Raw genomic sequence first — 17,295 nt, 5'->3', positions numbered from 1 at the left:
TCTCTGACTTGAGCATGTATTGACTGTATGTAAAGTGGTTCAGTTTGAGATATTAGAGTCAGGTCTAAGGCATTTGCATACCTCTCAACATTAGGATGGGAAAAAGAGGGAGAATCAGTTTTTGTAAGCAAGAAAGTGTTATTTATTAAAAATGACATAGTGAAATGCAAAACTGGAATTGGATAGAGGCCTGACTATTTGATTTGAGCTTATTGTAATGTGAAAAGGTATGAGGACATTTGAGGGCCATTTAGGGCAAAGCCCACACCTCTCCCCCATGATATATATATATATATTTTTTAACAGACTCTTTTTTGATAGCATTGTATACACACTGGGCATTTATGTTACCACAAGTTCACTGTAATCTTTTTGTATCATTACTAATTACTGTTTTTATTCACTGTGCACTGTGTATTACATCTCTCTTTACATCATGCATTGCTGTTTTATCTAAATGGTTTAACATATCCCTAGTGTAAGTGTAAGTCACAATAGTAAAAACTCAATTTTATTTATTAATATTAGGGCAGACAATCATAGAAACGTACAATCTCATTATTCAACATTCCTCATGTTACGTCGGGGTCTAACTTCTTATACCCTCACTGCTGTTTCTGATCAGAAGAGGATGAGTTTTTTTTTTTGCCAGGATCTAAATGCTCTGACATTTCTCCTCTCCTCCTGCTGTTGAGGAGTGCGTACAGAGTGAGTTGTAGAGCGAGACAGGGATGCTGAGGGAGAGGAAATAAGAAGATAATCGGGAGATATTACCGATCGAGAGTGAAACAGGAGAAGGGGCTTAAAAATATGTAGCCTCAAATGGAAGGTCTTGGCAGGTTGAAAATGTGTATATTTGAAGAAATTGTCATACTAATTAAACACATGCATTGCATTGTTGAAGGAGCAGAAGAACTAAGAATTATTTGCACTTGAATGCCTTACTGCTATATTTAATTAAATAACAGACGTAACACCTTTATGCCTGTGTGGAGACAAATTACTGCTATTAGGAATACAGCTTGTGTAAGAACATGAGAGAAAGCTCTCACCTCACAGTGGAGGTGACTTGTACAGTTCTGAAAATTCCTACTGCTTTTCTGTTTCTGTAAAACCGTTCGTATCACATACAGCAGGAGCTATACAAACCTGACATGTTGAAAACGTTTTTTGGACTAAACGTGCTTATCTTAAAAATATAGGGCATCACAGCAGTGCTGTTTCTGTTCCATCAGGAGGCCGACACGATGTCCGGGTATCAAACTGGGTCCGACAAATTGCTTGATACACCCTATCAAAACACATTTGCTCTGAACCGTTTGTCCCTGAATGGACTGAACGTTTGGAGCTCCAGCAGGGATGCAGCAGGATCACACTGCTGAGAAAAAAAGTAGACAAAATGAACTAAAGAAATGGAGCGTGTATACTTCTGCTGACAAGTTTAGAGAGGTCTGAGGGGGGATATTGGTGTGCTTTAGGACGAGCCGTTTGAATGTTCTGAGGGAGGTGGACAAGAGAGCAGTTCATTTGAAAAAGTCGATACCCAAGAGGTGTGGAAACTCTTCAATAGGATCATGAGCACTGAACTGATACACAGAAAGAGCAAGATAGGCAAAAAGGCTATAGCTGGTCTTGTGAAAATACAGTTGAGCTCTTCCATTTCCTACAAAGTCAGCTGAAACCTTTTAGAAACTCTACACTTCTATACCTTGATGGCAAACAGGTATCATTTGTTAGCTGATAAAAGAAGTAAGCTAAATCCAATGAGCACAAAACCGCTCAGAGCCCGACCTAAAGTGTAAAGTTTACAGTGCAAATGAGTCAGGTTAGTATGTTTACCAAATGTAATTAAAGGTTTAAAGAGCCTCTTGACTTAAAAAGTAAAGGACATACTTTGAACTTGCAATCTTTGCAGTGGCCAGCAGGGGGCTATCCATTGTTTTGAAATGTAAGACCTAATGAGTTATTACATGAAAATGTACTTATGAGTTTGATAAGGTATATGTTAACTAATAGTTTCATATCTTCAACAAAGCATGATGTTCATTTTTTAAAGGTCACATATTATCCTACTTTTCAACCAGTGTAAATAAGTCTCAGAGCTCCACAAAACATGATGTTTCTTGTTCTAAATCCACTCTGATCCTGTATTTGACCATGTCTATAAACCCCTCTATTTCAGCCCTGCTCAGAACAGGCTCTTTCTGTGTCTGTACCTTGTAGCGGGTTTGACAAGGTTTTAATTTGGGGTGCCAGTCAGAGTCAAGTCTGACAAATAAATATTAAATGCAAACAAAAAAATTGTCAACCTGCACAAAATATGACATAAGCAAACGCCACAAAACAATCAAACAAAACAGCAAGGTGATTTCAGATATATATATATATATATATATATATATATATATATATATATATATTATCACATGTATCAACCACACTGCAAACAAAATGAATGTGCGCAATGTGTGTGCGCGTTTCACAGTCTGTGTTCAGTTCAGTCCCTTCTGGCAAAAGTCCACTCCGGTATACCCACGACCCACAGTTGAGTCCATTTCAGTTCAATATTGAAGTACAAAACAAAAACTCTGCTCCGGGTTTTACCGCGGGCCTCGAAAACAAATAAGGAAACAAACTCAAAAGAAAACCAGCGTCTCTCTTCGCGGTGCGACAATCAAAACACAAAGAAACAAAAGACACAGCAGGTACTCACGGTACCGAAGTTTTTAAGTCAGTCAGTAGTCGGAGTCAGAGTTGGGCTTTGCTCCACCGGCATCTCCTGACTCCAGGGAACAGCTGATCCGCCAGGAACAGGGAAATAAACAAATCCAACAGATAATCGGGCCTGACAGCAACGGACCTCCAGCGACGAAGATTTTAACAAACGGCTATAACACAGACTTCAAACACGCTCTATGCCGAGGTAACACTTCTCCTTCACTGACTTTCTTTCAATCACTCTCCGCCTCGATCACCGGTGACTTGCACCTATACAAATGCCCTTCCTGGAGGACGGATTCAGACTTTGTGGGCACTGTGGCTGTTTTTCATTGGAGTGTGAGATGAATGTGGGTGGATGACGGAGGAAGCAATGCATGGAGGTATGTAGAAAGAGGATTCTGACTCTGCAGGCGCTACAACCTTTAAATGCAAATGAGCTGTGTTTGACCACGCCCCCTCTCTGAAAGGGCTTGGGTGTCTCAGGCTTTCTCGCTCCATGTCCTGTTGTTTACGGTGAGAAGGCAGACTCAGGGGACAGAACAAACATCTAGCTGTGGGAGTGTCACCCACCTGGGGGAGGGGCTACTGCCCTTTGTGATGTCATGAAGGGAGAATCTCCAAACGGCCTGTTTGAGCACACTGTTTCTGAAAAGTGGAGCAGACAAAAGATGGAGTTTTCTAATAATGGGGGGTTTGTTTACAGACTACAGGGACACATAGGAGTTTTACAAAAACAGTATAATGTATTTTTTCTATATGTGACCTTTAAGTTATTTTTTGAAGATGACAATGAAGGCAATACTTTGACATTCTCATGCTCTAGTTGGTAAATATTCAATTATTAGCATCAAACCTGAGATACAGGTTTCCATGTTTTAAAAAGGTCAGCCTGGAGGAATGTTTTGCACACCAGTCAGTCCTACAATTAACCATACAACTTAATCCAAGGTCAAAAATAAATTCAAATCCTGTTGGTGCTTATGTCAAATGTATGTATTATTTGTATCTTGTCTTCAATGTTTTGTTGGACATGGAGCTGCTGTGATGTAAGACGTATTTCAGATATTGACAATTAAGTGATCAATCAATCAATCACGTGTTTACTCATTTGCAACTTCCTGTTTGGTACTGGAGAGACCACTCCTATTGGTGGTTTATGTCGTTGAACAACACAAATTGGTATCTTGATTCTTTTGATTGAAACACAGATGTAGGTTACTTAACGGTACAAACATGATGAATACTAAAAGAATCAACATAGACATAAATCTTACAGCGGATTTAAGATTCAGCTCAAAGGGCTTTTATTTATCTCTCTTAATTTTCAAATCATGACTATCTAGAAAATGCCTGTGGGCACAACAAAAAAAAGGATCCTCATTAAATTTCCATTGGCTTTGTTCTGTGCTGGAAAATGGCGTGCCACCATTCACCATCATGCTGTGTTAACAAGTCGTGGTTATAATACAAATTTCTTCAAATCCACTTTCTACTTTTCAATCTTCAACTCGATTATTTTCCGAATCATATTTAAATTGTCCCTCCATCTCTTGCATTCAACCTTGTCCTTTTGTCTTTCTTGTGACATTTTGAAACTGACATTTATTATAAATGCACAATGAAAAAAACGTTGTTTGATGTAAATGACATCACTGTGTGACAGTAAATCTCTTCTTTGGTTAGAGGCACTGGTGCAAAAAGGAGAAGATGCAGAGATCACGCAGCAGCAATGAAGGCAACAACAGATGAAATAAACTTGATGTGTGTACAAATATTTGAACACGCTCTCCTGGAGTATCTTCTGCATACAGATTACACTCCCTACATTTAGGCACATTTCCCAGAGCCTCCTGAGCTCCATTATTCCTCACTTGCTTCAAGCTGTTATTTCCCGTCGCCTCCTTGCCAGAATTCTAATGATGAAAAAGCTGAATCGCAGATACCGCAGCGACTCCACAATCACTTCCAGGTATTAGTACCACCAGTGAGAGAGCTCATGGTCAAGGGCTGTCACCTGCAAATTCCTCCCACAATTGACATCCCATTCCTTCTTCTGGACTTTAAAAGGTACTTTAACAAGACCTGCTGAACTGTAAAGGAATGGAAGTACAACACCAACTCCTGCCTGCTCCCATTCCCTGCGTCTGTATTTGGAAGGGGGTTTCTGCTGTGAGTGAATTAAAATTAAAAAGAAGAAGCCATTTCCAATTACTGTGAGGGGTTTCTCCTGTAACTGAAGCCAGCTAAATTTAATAAATGCAATGCCTGAAGTCTACGATCTACATGCAGATTGAATATTTAGTCACAGAGCTAATACTGACTCCTCACTGGATGGCTCAAATTCCTTACAAAATGTATATCATGTGGGATGACGAAACATGTCTGTTCAAACTGTAAATAAATGACCCTTCTTCATATTGCTGCAGTGTTGGGCTGTTTGACCAAACAGTCTATCTGATGTCTCTGGAAATGTTGCTTTTGCGGCAACTGAGCCGGGCAAATGAGTTTGATTCACAAAAACACAGACAAATGGTTAACTGCACCACTAACTGTGCTTCAGAGCAAACAGCGTCTCAATGCTCCAGTGCTGTCTGCGTGTAAATGAGCCATCATGCAAAACCCTTTGAATGAAAATGAGCTCCATTGCAAAAATGTTATTATTCACTAACACTGGCACCCATGGCCAAGTGCAGTTATGCTGAGAGTTGGTGGGAACTGCGCTGCAGCTTTAAAACAAGTTGAAACAGACCCCATATATTGAGCTTAGGTATGTATCTGTTTGTATGCATGTGCATGTAGGTATGAGGGTATGTATGTGTTTGTGATATGTATGTAGGCTGCATGTATATGCATCTATATATGTTTGTGTGTGTGTATTATGTGTATATGTATATATGTATGTATGTGCATATGTATAGATATTTTTATTTATTTATTGCTTTTACGCATTGCCTGTAAAGCACTTTGGTCAAATGAAGCTGTTTTTAAATGTGCTATACAAATAAACTTGATTTGATTTGATTTGATTATTAACAAGGAATCACATGCACAAACATTTTTGTGATCATGTCGAAATTCCACCTCTGTATGACCTAAAAATAAATCTCAAGTAAATACAGTCTGTAAATATTACTTTGACAATACTATTATTGTTATTATCAGGGATTAAAGACATTTGTTTTGTGGGTGTCAGTAGCCTAGTGGTTAGTGCTCGGGCCCGGGTTCAAATATGACCTGTGGCTCCTTTCCTGCATGTTTGTCCCCACCCTCTTTCTCCCCAATCTCCAACTCTGTCCACTGTCCTATCTCTAAATAAAGGCATAAAAAAATTAAATAAATAAACCTTTAAAAAAAAAAAAAAAAAGGTTTAACAGGCATACTTCAATCACATGCTGAGACGGTCTGGACTAAACACACAGACTACACTACACATGATTAGGCTGTGTTTCATTTGCTGTAGTGTCCCATGCTTTCTTCGTCCATGGAAGAACCTTTGTTTTAGAAAGTGAAACTCATGTCACATTCAGTCGCAAAACAAGAGCAAACTGCCCGGAGCTGGACAACTTTATGGTTGTGTTTGCTCTGGAGTGTCATAAGCGCAATATGCTCAGTGAATTAGACCTTCGGATTGAAGAGAAAGAAGTAACAAATGATGCACATCCCTCCTTCAAATTCCCCCATGTGTCCTTAAAGTTAAAAGTAAAGTAACAATAATTTCTTACCCAGACATGAGGATTGCCTGAACTTTATCATTTAACACGTCATAGTATAGCCGTCACACTGCCCATGTTCGGTGAGTTCATTACATTGAACTCCACCGACTATCAGCTATACACATAAGAAATATAAATCTGCACCAGAAAAAAATGAACCGTCTGATCATGTTAGCACACTGAAGCGAGACTGTACTGCACGCTGTGTCAGAGGCTCTCCACTCTGCAGGCTGTCGCCATCCTCATGCCCTCATCCGGTCTGACCTGCCAGCTGCATTCGACACAGTCCACCACTGCTTCCCCCCACTCGCCTGCCGCTTGTGCAGAACTTTGACAGTGAGAGAGCGTGCCAAGGAAAGGCGAGGGTAATTTTCTTCTTTGCCAAATGCACCTAACAGGTTTCTACAGCTTAACTACCTTCAGTTTTCCTCACACTGTGCATCACTGCTCAATCCTTCACACCTTCTCCTACCTGCTGAACTGAATGTGTTACCACTATTAAATCACTGCCAATGTTTGGCCTATTAGAATCTATTTTTGTTTGGTTGAAACACAAATCCAGTAGACCTGTTGTCCTAGGATAAAAAGAGATTAAGTTTGCTTGGGGTGTCAAGGCCAAGTGTTGGGTTAAACCAGGATCAGGAGTACTGGGATTCATTATGGTGTGAAACCTGCAGTATACGTTGACTTCACTGTTCATCATCAAGGTTTCATAAAGTTACTATTATCATATTGGTCACACACAGTAATGTTTATACGCAGCTTCCTTTACTCATACACATTATGTAAGCTAAGTGATGTCATCATTTTTGATTAAAACAATACATACTTGTCGTAGTTGAAACTGTGATTCATTTTCTCGTTCTCACCAGGTTGCTTTGGTGTCTTAATGTGAGACAGTATTTTTAATTAAATATGATGAAACCTTACTGATCTACATACTCATCTCAAAATAAACCAGGACCTTTTTTTTTCCTGAAATCTGTTGAAAGTGCCTCTTGACTTAAAAAGTGAACAACATACTTTAATTTTTTTTTTTTTTACTTTTATTCACCAAAACGTGCATACACACACTCACACAATAAAAAAAAAAAAAAAAAAAAAAAAAAAGGAAAAGGGTCAGTAAATAAAATGAATGAATTAGAAAGAGGGACAAAATAAGTAAATGAGCAAACAGGACAAAGAAAAACATGGGGACAGTATAGTAACAAAATGATGTAAAATAAAACTGGTGGGATAGGTTGTACACATGGTGACGATTTTTTTTGTTTGTTTTTGTTTTTCACTTTGTGAACGAAGTTGCTTTGGTGTCTAAACCTGAGACAGTATTTTTAGTTAAATATAATGAAACCTTACTGATCTACATACTAATCTCAAAATAAACCAGGACCTGTTTTTTTTCCTGAAATCTGTTGAAATGCTTTCTCTGCCTTAAAAATGACAAGTTATTTGTTTTCTCTTATGAAACACAGCATGTCATGGTTTACTCTTGTTTATGTGTTTTATTCCTTGTTTTGTTGCTTAGTAGTCATTTCCTGTCTTATTTGGTATTCTTCATGCTTGTTTCCCTAATCTGTATTTTTATAGTTTTATTTCCAAGTGTAGTTCTTTATGATTGTCAGTTTTATTTTTGCCATTTCATCCTCCTTATGTTCCTGTTTTCCTTGTATATTTCTTTATTGTAACATTCTTAAGTTTAATGTATCATGTCTATTCCTACTTCCTCCCTTTGTGTGTTTCCCTCCCTTTTTGATTGCCTTCATCAGTTCCACCTGTGTCCTGTCTGTCACACCTGTGTTTGATTACCTCAGTGTCTATTTAGTCTCTGCCGTCCTTCACTTCTGTGTCAGTTTATTGTCAGACATTCCCCAGGTTCTCTGTTTAAAATTGTCCTCTTTGCTCTTGGTTTTCATCTTTAAGATTTTTATGGACTTTATTTGAACTGAAATAATAATATTTTGGTGATCTGCCATTGGGTCCATATCCTTGTTTTTTTTTTTTTTTCTGGACTGGGACGCAGCATACATCTGATCTCATTTATCCCAAACTGCATTGGCCAACATGGTCAACCAACCTACATAGCCAAACGACGTACATTAGGAACAATGTGCAGCAAAATCAGAAAGTATATTAATTCAAAAGCAGAATAAAAGTCCAAAGCAACTGCAACAACTGAAACACACTGCAAATAAAGGAAACATGCTGCAAAAAGCCAAAACATCTGTATTGAGAAAAACGCTGCAAATCCAGTTCTCAACAGAAGTGCTCCAGGCCTGTAGGGGGCGCTCAGTGGAACAGTTAATTTTTGACAGGAGAGAGTGAGGGAGACGAGGAAGGGAATGTTTGTTTAGGGGGGAAAGTTACATTGTTTGAAGACAGAGAGTAAAGGTAAAATAACTTCAACTAGGACATTTAAAGTGAGCCTGAGCTGGCTCACCCCGGGATAAGACAGTTGAGTAAGGGTTCTGTCAGGGCAGCCCCAGGATGCATGGAGCTAGTGCTAGTGGGACTTACTGCATGAGCTCCATCACTAACCCACACCCCTTTATTTGACATCGGTCATTTGGGCTTTCCCGTTGTTCCTTTACCCCCGAGAGATGAATCAAGTTTGACTTGAGAGAAGACAGTAGCACAGTGGTATTACAAGACTCCTGGCACCCCGGGGCTGCTCTCACTGAACCCCAGTCAGGTCTCTGGAGATGGAAACTATTCTATTCGGGAGGCAGTGGGGGAAGTGAATTTATTACCAGACCACACAGCAATAAGCCCTGCTGGAGCAGAGTGTCTCAGGGGATGATGCCCCTCTGTCTACTACGTAAAAACACAACTTTATTACATGTAAAGCTTTGAGAAAAAGATGTCAGATGGACCTGTAGCTGTGGGTATGGGACTCCGGACCGCCGGTAGACTTAAGTTGCCTGACTAAAGGGATCGCCCCCCCATGCCCCCGCAGATCACAGCAGCTGCTAGCTGCAAGGCTAATTTAGCAGAGCGATGGATGCACGCAGTTTTTACATAGGCTTCTTCCTGCTATCATAGCTTAACGCTGTGTTAAAAGGTAGTTTTCTGTGTTGAAATTAAAGGTGATGTTTATTATTAATAATAATAATCAATTTTATTGATAAGCGCCTTTCAAGACAAGGACACTGTACAGAAATCAACATTTAAAAAAACGACGATGGATAAAATCAGCATACAATAAAAGAAATGAAATGTAGGACAGTGTAATTACAGTTAAATGTTAGAGTGAGTAGGCGATCTTGAACAGATGGGTTTTGAGTCTGGATTTGAAGATGGGGAGAGAGTCAATGTTGCGTATGTCAGGTGGCAGAGAGTTCCAGAGCTGGGGAGCAGAGCAGATGAAAGCTCTGCCCCCCAAGTGAAGTGCACACTTTGTTTATGCGTCCGCATCAGGAAGCTTGGCTCATCTTGGTGTAAAACATTATTTTTCATGATGTTTCTATTGATCACTTCTACCTAAATGTCCTCTGATACCGAGGTTTCAAAGTACATCTCTCTTGACCTTTTCACAACGTCTTACTGATCTGAAGGAGAGGAGCAGAGGATTGGAGAGGAGCATCCTTGTCTCTGCTGCTCTGGTGTTACTAAATCTTTAGCATTAGCTTATTGAACACTCTGCTCGTAGGGTTGAGAGCATTTCAAATGTAATACAGGCCACTGATGGCTACACATACTAGTATCTGATTTACTGATTCATGTTGGATTGTAAAAAGAATTACAATGAAGTTGTGTCAGTTGAATTAATACTAAACAGAAATGAATACCACTCTCAGTGTCTCTCTCCATGGTGCTGAAACATTCAACCTGAGTCAAGATCACATTCTAGATATTTCACCGTCTGCCTCATAACTATTGGTACTGCGTCCACATGCTGCAGGGCTTTAGCACTTAAGGTATTAAGAGGCAAAGTGGGACATAATTAGAACATGAATACATTAAAATGGATCAAACTAATAAAAAAACAGCATTTAAATCTATGATAAGCTGATAAAATCAATTCATCTTGTTATGAATACAACAACTTAGAAGGGCTAACAAATGAGTAATTAAACCAGTGACCTCATCAGGGTTAATAATCATCTGGAGGGCATGGAAATGTAGGATTTTATGTTTGGAATTAGAGGTGCTGTATGTGTGCATTGTCCTTCTTTTAACTGATGTTCTGGCCTAGTTTGCGTGTGTATGTGAAAGAGAGAGGGAGTGAGAGAGAGAGTGTGTGTGTGTATGCAGAGTTTGGCTCAGGAGTTTGTTTGCACTCTGGCCCTCGGACTAATTAGAGGCTGTAATCTACAGGCTCAGTCTAGGATCTGGGGCTCAGAGGGCACCGGGTCCCTGAGCAGCGGTCCTCACCTGCTCAGCCGTCTGCCTCCACACTGACACACAGATGGTTCAGAGCAGAGCGTGCTCCCTCCTTCAGAGCGGGTCAAAACATCACTCCATCAGGGAGAGTAAGACCTTTTGTGAAGCACGGCATTAAACTTATTCTCAGCAAATGAATCGAGAGTTTTGCCATTCCAATTATTTTGGACAGAAAAGTCCTTCAAGGCAGTCAGTGTCTTCTTTAACTCCCTAAAAATCTGACCAGGCTAATCTTTGATGTAATTAGGTCCCCTTTGATGGAGTCCATTGGCCCCGTGAAACAGGGTTAGAGGCTGACTCTGGCTCATGGGGCTTTAGCCTGAGTTAGGACAGCTGTGATTCAGAAGATTTGTCTGCGTGCCTGTTTACTGTCTGTGACGTCATCACTTCAGTGCAGGCTATGAAGACCACTACAACATGAAAAGCATCCAGCCTGCATGAGTCATATTCAAAGCGAGATAAAAGGGAAAGTCAGAGTTTTCAGTGTCACAAAGCTTAGCTATTACCATGCTCAGTTTCTTTGTAAAGCTAACCTAGTCTGGAGCAGGTTAAGCACGGAGTATTGGCTCAAAATTATCCTTTCATGAAATATTACCTGAAGATGTTGTAGATGTTAAGAAGTTTAGATCTTAATCACGTTTTTTTTTTAAGATTTACTTTTGGGCTTTTGTTTCATTTCATTTCAAACCTTTATATATTCTCAAAAGGACCCTGAGGTTCCCCTCATCTCCAATGCCGTTGAGAATACAAGCACAGTAAAACAAGCAAAAACACCCAGAATCAGTGACAATAAACACTGAGATCCATTAAAAGCAGGTACAATTTGAAACAAAGTAGCTTGAAATCAAATTCCTAAACTCTGGAAGAGAGGGAAGAACTCGGGTCTTTAGAGTTTGCTGTCCTGTCAGGACAGTGGATAGAGTCAGTGATCAGAGAGGGGGGGGGGGAACGACATGCGAGCTATTTTGAAACTCAAGGATCCTGTCCCGTCAGGGAAGGTGACTTCAATGCATCCCCTCTAAAAAACAGAAGCATACTTCTCCTCTGCTTGTGTCAGGATTTTGTGCCTCAAGCAGCCTACCTTTGTGTGTTTTGCAGACAGTCAGATGATGGCACTCTGCATCAGAATAAATCATTATTCCAATGTGATCATGCCACCATTCACACCTGTACTCCACCTCTAAGATAAAAATAATCTGCTGTTGACAGACTGAAAGCACATCTGTGTGGCATGCTGGTTTTGATAAAAAGCATTCTCATGCATCTTTGTCTTCTCTGGTAAAAAAACATGACAAAAACAAATGAATCCAGGAGAGGGTTAACAAGTCTCAGGTGCCTCTTGTCCTCTCCTACAGCGGCTCATTGTCTCTGTCTGCCTCTCGAGCATCACTCAAAACCCCCCATCACATGTCACCGTGACACTCGTGAAAAATGATTGCTGGGTGAGACGTTCAAGTGATTGTAGAAATTTGTATTCATATTCCTTTTGTTCTCCTCTCAAAAACTAACAATGTTAAGGGTAGAAAATGTTTTCTTTGTTGAAACTTTCTTCATTTAACCAACGAGGCATAGGGTGGACAGAAACAGAAACCAAAAACAAAGCAGCTTCAGAAACTCTTCTGTTATTTGAAGAAACAGGTCAAAGTTGTAATATAAAATATGATAAACGTGGCAGTGATGGAAGACATCTCTGCCTTCCTTTATCTAATAATAGGCTTATTGTATCCACTTTTATTAAAGTCTAGAAGGCTGCCTTGTTTGTTTTAAGATGAAGATATATCCTTCTTGGGTTCACTGATAATGTTGACACTTTAGAAATGTGGGCTGCATATAAACATATTTTGTGTTCACAGTGACTAACAGGTCACTAAAAGTGCTTGTTCCTTTTGCCAGGGACAGACATGTTCCTTAAACCCTAAATCTGGATAAATCCATGAATAATATCAGCACTGTTCCTCCCATTGGTCAGGCTGAACTCCTGTGTTTTAACCCAGTGGTTCTCAACCGGTCTAACCTCAGGACCCACCACTAACTTCTTGAAAAGAACAAATCAAATTCTGAAATTGTGCAGTTTGGCACACTAATAGACGAAACAAAATAAACATGTTTTAAAAAGCACTTCAGAAACTTTTTGACACCATTTTTTTTTCAGACAATTGCACCCCTCTGAAGACTGCTGGACAACCCACTCCAAAGAACTAATTTTCCCTACCCACCAGTTGAGAACCACTGTTCTAATCTACCTGACACCATGTACTTTGTACAACCAGCAAATGGTTCAAATAATGCTCCTTAAACTGCAGCAGCTTCCCATGCTGAAATATAACTGTGCACTGCCATGTTCACGTAGGAGTTAAAGGATTTGCATATCTGTAAAAAAAAAAAAAAAAGCAAAATGCACAAAAGACATGAATAATGTTATCACCCAACATTATGCACAGGCTGGACATAATGTCCTGCAGAGCTGAATTGTAGTAGCTTTGCAGTGTAAACAGAAGAATGGCTTCATGAAGCTTAAGCTGGCCAACAAAAAAGTTAACAGGTAAATTATATGGAACAAACTTTATATGTATTCATGAGGTAATTTAATGTCCAAAAGCCATGACAGCTAATGACTTTTTTTTTTTATTTTTACCTCAGAAATTACTGTACTCTTTCCTTTGCTTTCATTGGTTCTATAACAACGAAAAAATGTGTTTGTTTTTTTTAGGTTGTTTTAGTGAAAACATCATTATGGCAAACATTACAAATTTACAAATTAGTTTGTGCATGCTTAATGAAGTCAAGATACATTTGCATTTTTTAAAGGGGTCATATTATGCTTTTTCTGGTTTTATATGCTCTTTAGTGTGTTTTCCATGTGTCTGTTCTGTGAAACTGTTCTGTGGCACGCCCACGATATGCCGTAGCCTGCAGTAGCACAGTAGTGCTAAGGTGCTAATGTTTTTGCTCCCCTTGGAGACAAAGTGGCTGCATTCCCAACATGGTAAAAGGGGCGTGACATTTCCGAGAACCGTGCTGAGCGACTGACCAATTACGGCAGAGCCGACAGGCCGACCAATCAGATCAGACTTGGCACACGTGGGGACTTTGAACGTGGGCACTTCAGAGCCTTAGAGAGAGAGTCAGAAGAGAGCCGGTGCATGGAGCGGCAGTACATGAAAACAGACACTTTTTTCAAACTTTACCTATTGTGAACATACTTTAGTAGGTACATAGATTAAATATATGAACCCCAAAAAGTGCATAATATGACCTCTTTAAGACCTGAAATGATAAAGAAATGTCAGCATGCGAGTGTCAGATATGTCGCAGAAATGGACGCTCGCTGTCCATCCATGCATCAGTTAAATAATCAGTTTTTCTGACAGATAGTGCTTTTTATTACGGCGCAAAAAGCAAAATAATTGAGCAAAAAATATCAACATAAGGTGAAAGATTTCTATTGCAGTTAAAACTATAAAAAAAAATCTAAAATCCGTTTATTAAAATAAACACATCTTAAGAATAAAAGAACACATAGCTTAAAGTTAAAGTGTTGAGGAGTACTTCTTTAGTGTTTCTTTTTAAGAATTGTCTTGAATTAAATGGTTTGTGTGTTTATTTAACAGAATTGGGAAAAAAATATTATTATTTTAAGATCAAATTTGAATTTGATACAAATTCAGTACTCTTGTTAATGATCTTGTCTATTGACTTGCATCATCTTTGGGCTAAGGTTTTACATATTCTGTGCATATAGAGCATTAAAAATACTTCCTTCATATTAAGAAAAAGTATAAGCACTGGCAGACTAATTCTCATTCAGAGTGCTATGGGGTTGACAAATTAGCAAATTAAGTGTTAAGAGGTTGCAATGTAGAACTCATGGTGTCCTGACAGAAACTTACAAATGTGCAAAAACGCACAATGCTTGTCCCCAAGTTTGGGTTGAATTTGATGTTTTTTTCTAATACATTCTGGCTTGTCTGAGAAGTCAAACATCTGAAGTCACCAGGGGGCAATATGCTACAATATGATATTTATTGGATTGGGAATCAGAAACCCCATTTACTGCACCATGTTCACTTTTTTTTTATTTCTAATATTCAACATAACCACCTTTGCTGATGCCATCCGCTCTAAAACTGGCATGTGTGCTGCCTCTGCAGAATTCAGCGCCTCACTTTTGCAAATGTATCTGATATCTTTTCCATAAACACTGTGTGACAGAGCTGATTTCCCCAGAGCCATATTACACTGAAATTGGTTCAAAGTCCCTTGAGTATTATACCACCAGCCTCGTTGTATTTTAAGCCAAAGCCTTAACCAATCACGCCTTCTGTGCACACACAAACAAACACACAAAATCGTCTGCACAAACTAACGAATGCACACCCAAATACACACAATAAACTCCTCCCAAAGGCAACCAAGTATGTCAGCATCATCTGTCTAAATTTCCCCAAATTTCCCAGAGATCGTGTTTCCCTGCTCTTAAATAAATCAGTGGAACTAAATCACAGAAAACAAAAACTCTGCATTTCATATGTGGCTGCAAAATTTGCCATCCATCCACCCACACGTCAACTTTAAGAATGACAGAAGGAGATACCAGATTCTGACTTCCTTTTTCATCTAAAAGCCTTCAAGACACAATGCAGCATGTTTGTAAATCATGTTACCATCCCAGGCTTAACCTTTCCAATAGATGGTGGCCCATTCCAACATTTTCCTGAGAACCTCCTTTTGTGTTGCTCAATGTGAGGTTAGCCAATGATAGCCTGTCTGTATGTCCATTTCAAACAGGACCCACTAATTCTACACATCTTAAAAGGTGTCTTCAAAAAAAGGGCTTCAAATGTGACTCAAGTTGTTATATCTCCGACTGAATTGCACAGAAGAGAAAATAAAAGTCTTGAGTTCGGAAAGATAAAATTAAGTGTAACGATGTTGCTCTTTTTTGATGGGAACACAAACATCAAGACAATTCCATTCCACCAATTTTTGGAGAGTTGAGATTACATTTTACAAGATCGAACATGTATGGCTATAAACAGATTATTCAGGACCAGACGCTGTTCCAGAAGAGAAGAGGTTGATATGAACCATTCTGTGTATGACTCTTTATAACGTTGTGAACCCAGACACAACAGGGTTCGTGGTGGAAAAGTATGAAGCGGTGAACATTTGCTTTTGCTTTAGATCTAGACAAAGCTGAAAACTTGGAAAAGTATTTATTTTTTATTTTTGTGATGACATTCTGGGAGCAGGCTCCTCCTTCTAGTACGCATGTGGGCGGAGTCAAGCCATTGTGAGTCCCTCATTAGATTCCCCTGGCCAATATGTGTATGTGGTATTAAGGGTATCTTGACATTGAATTCTCTTCTAAATGATGAAAAAAGATGTTAGAAGTTTAACTCATGTCTGCTCTCCCCACTATGTACTACCTTAAGCCAGGTTGGAACCAGCCCCCCACCCATTCATTTTAAAGTTATCCAGCTGTCCTTTATATCCCTTCTCAACCTCGTGCTTCAGCAATTTTTGTTTTCCCAACAGACAAAAGCCTCTCCATCCCGTAAAGTTTCATCTCATCAAACTTTTAAGGAAAGATGAAGGACATGCATCCCCTCTTCTGTTCGTCCTTCAGGCCTGATTCTTGACATACAGCACTTCCAGATGTGTTTTCAGCTCTCTGCAGAGAGCTTGGCCTGCTGCCACAGGTGTTTTAAACCCGGTCCAAATGGAAACTGCCCTCCCATGTGGAGTCAAACATGATTAATGGATCATCCTCCTGACAGGTGTGACAGGCCAGGTTGACGGCTTACGTCTCCCTTATGAAACATCAGTCACTCAGAAGACTTATGCACGCACGAACAGGGCATTAGGTGTTGACTCCAAGGAGGATAATGTTGCCTATGTGTGCTAAATATAGACCCACTAATCTGGCTTCATTTATTAAACAGGGTTTTATTCTGTAGCTTATAGAGAAAGCTATGAACTTCATAGTAGATATGCTAAGACAGTGGTAGATGAAAATATTTTTAAGCCCAACCCACCCCTCACCATACACATTGACACATAAACAAATATTGATACACACTATTCACACTCAGCCACACCATTTACTAACAAATTCTTATTAGACAATTTGTTGCAAACTTTGTCTGTAAAAAGTAAAGAATAGCAACTTCAATGTGTGACAACAAACTGACAAAACTAACTTTTAAAGAGGAAGCAAATAAATGTGATACTGCAACATGGAATATTTAAATTTTAACATGTTTGAACATTTAGGGCACTAAAAACCTTAACGGGATTAGTTTTATATTTAAAAAAAAAGCTTCTGCTGAGTTCTTTGTGCAACCTGTCTGTTTGTACCTTTTTTGATAGTCTTGATATCCAAGATTTTGATGCGCAGCTTTTGTTTAGTCGGGAATCCGTTGTAATTGCAGTATACACTCTTGGAAAATGAACACAATCAAATCTGTGGGTTTGGGCG

The sequence above is a fragment of the Labrus mixtus genome, chromosome 14 (genome assembly GCF_963584025.1).
Source record: "Labrus mixtus chromosome 14, fLabMix1.1, whole genome shotgun sequence".
Taxonomy (NCBI): Eukaryota; Metazoa; Chordata; class Actinopteri; order Labriformes; family Labridae; genus Labrus; species Labrus mixtus.
The sequence above is the reverse complement of the archived record's forward strand: the minus strand, read 5'-3'. Positions refer to the sequence as shown.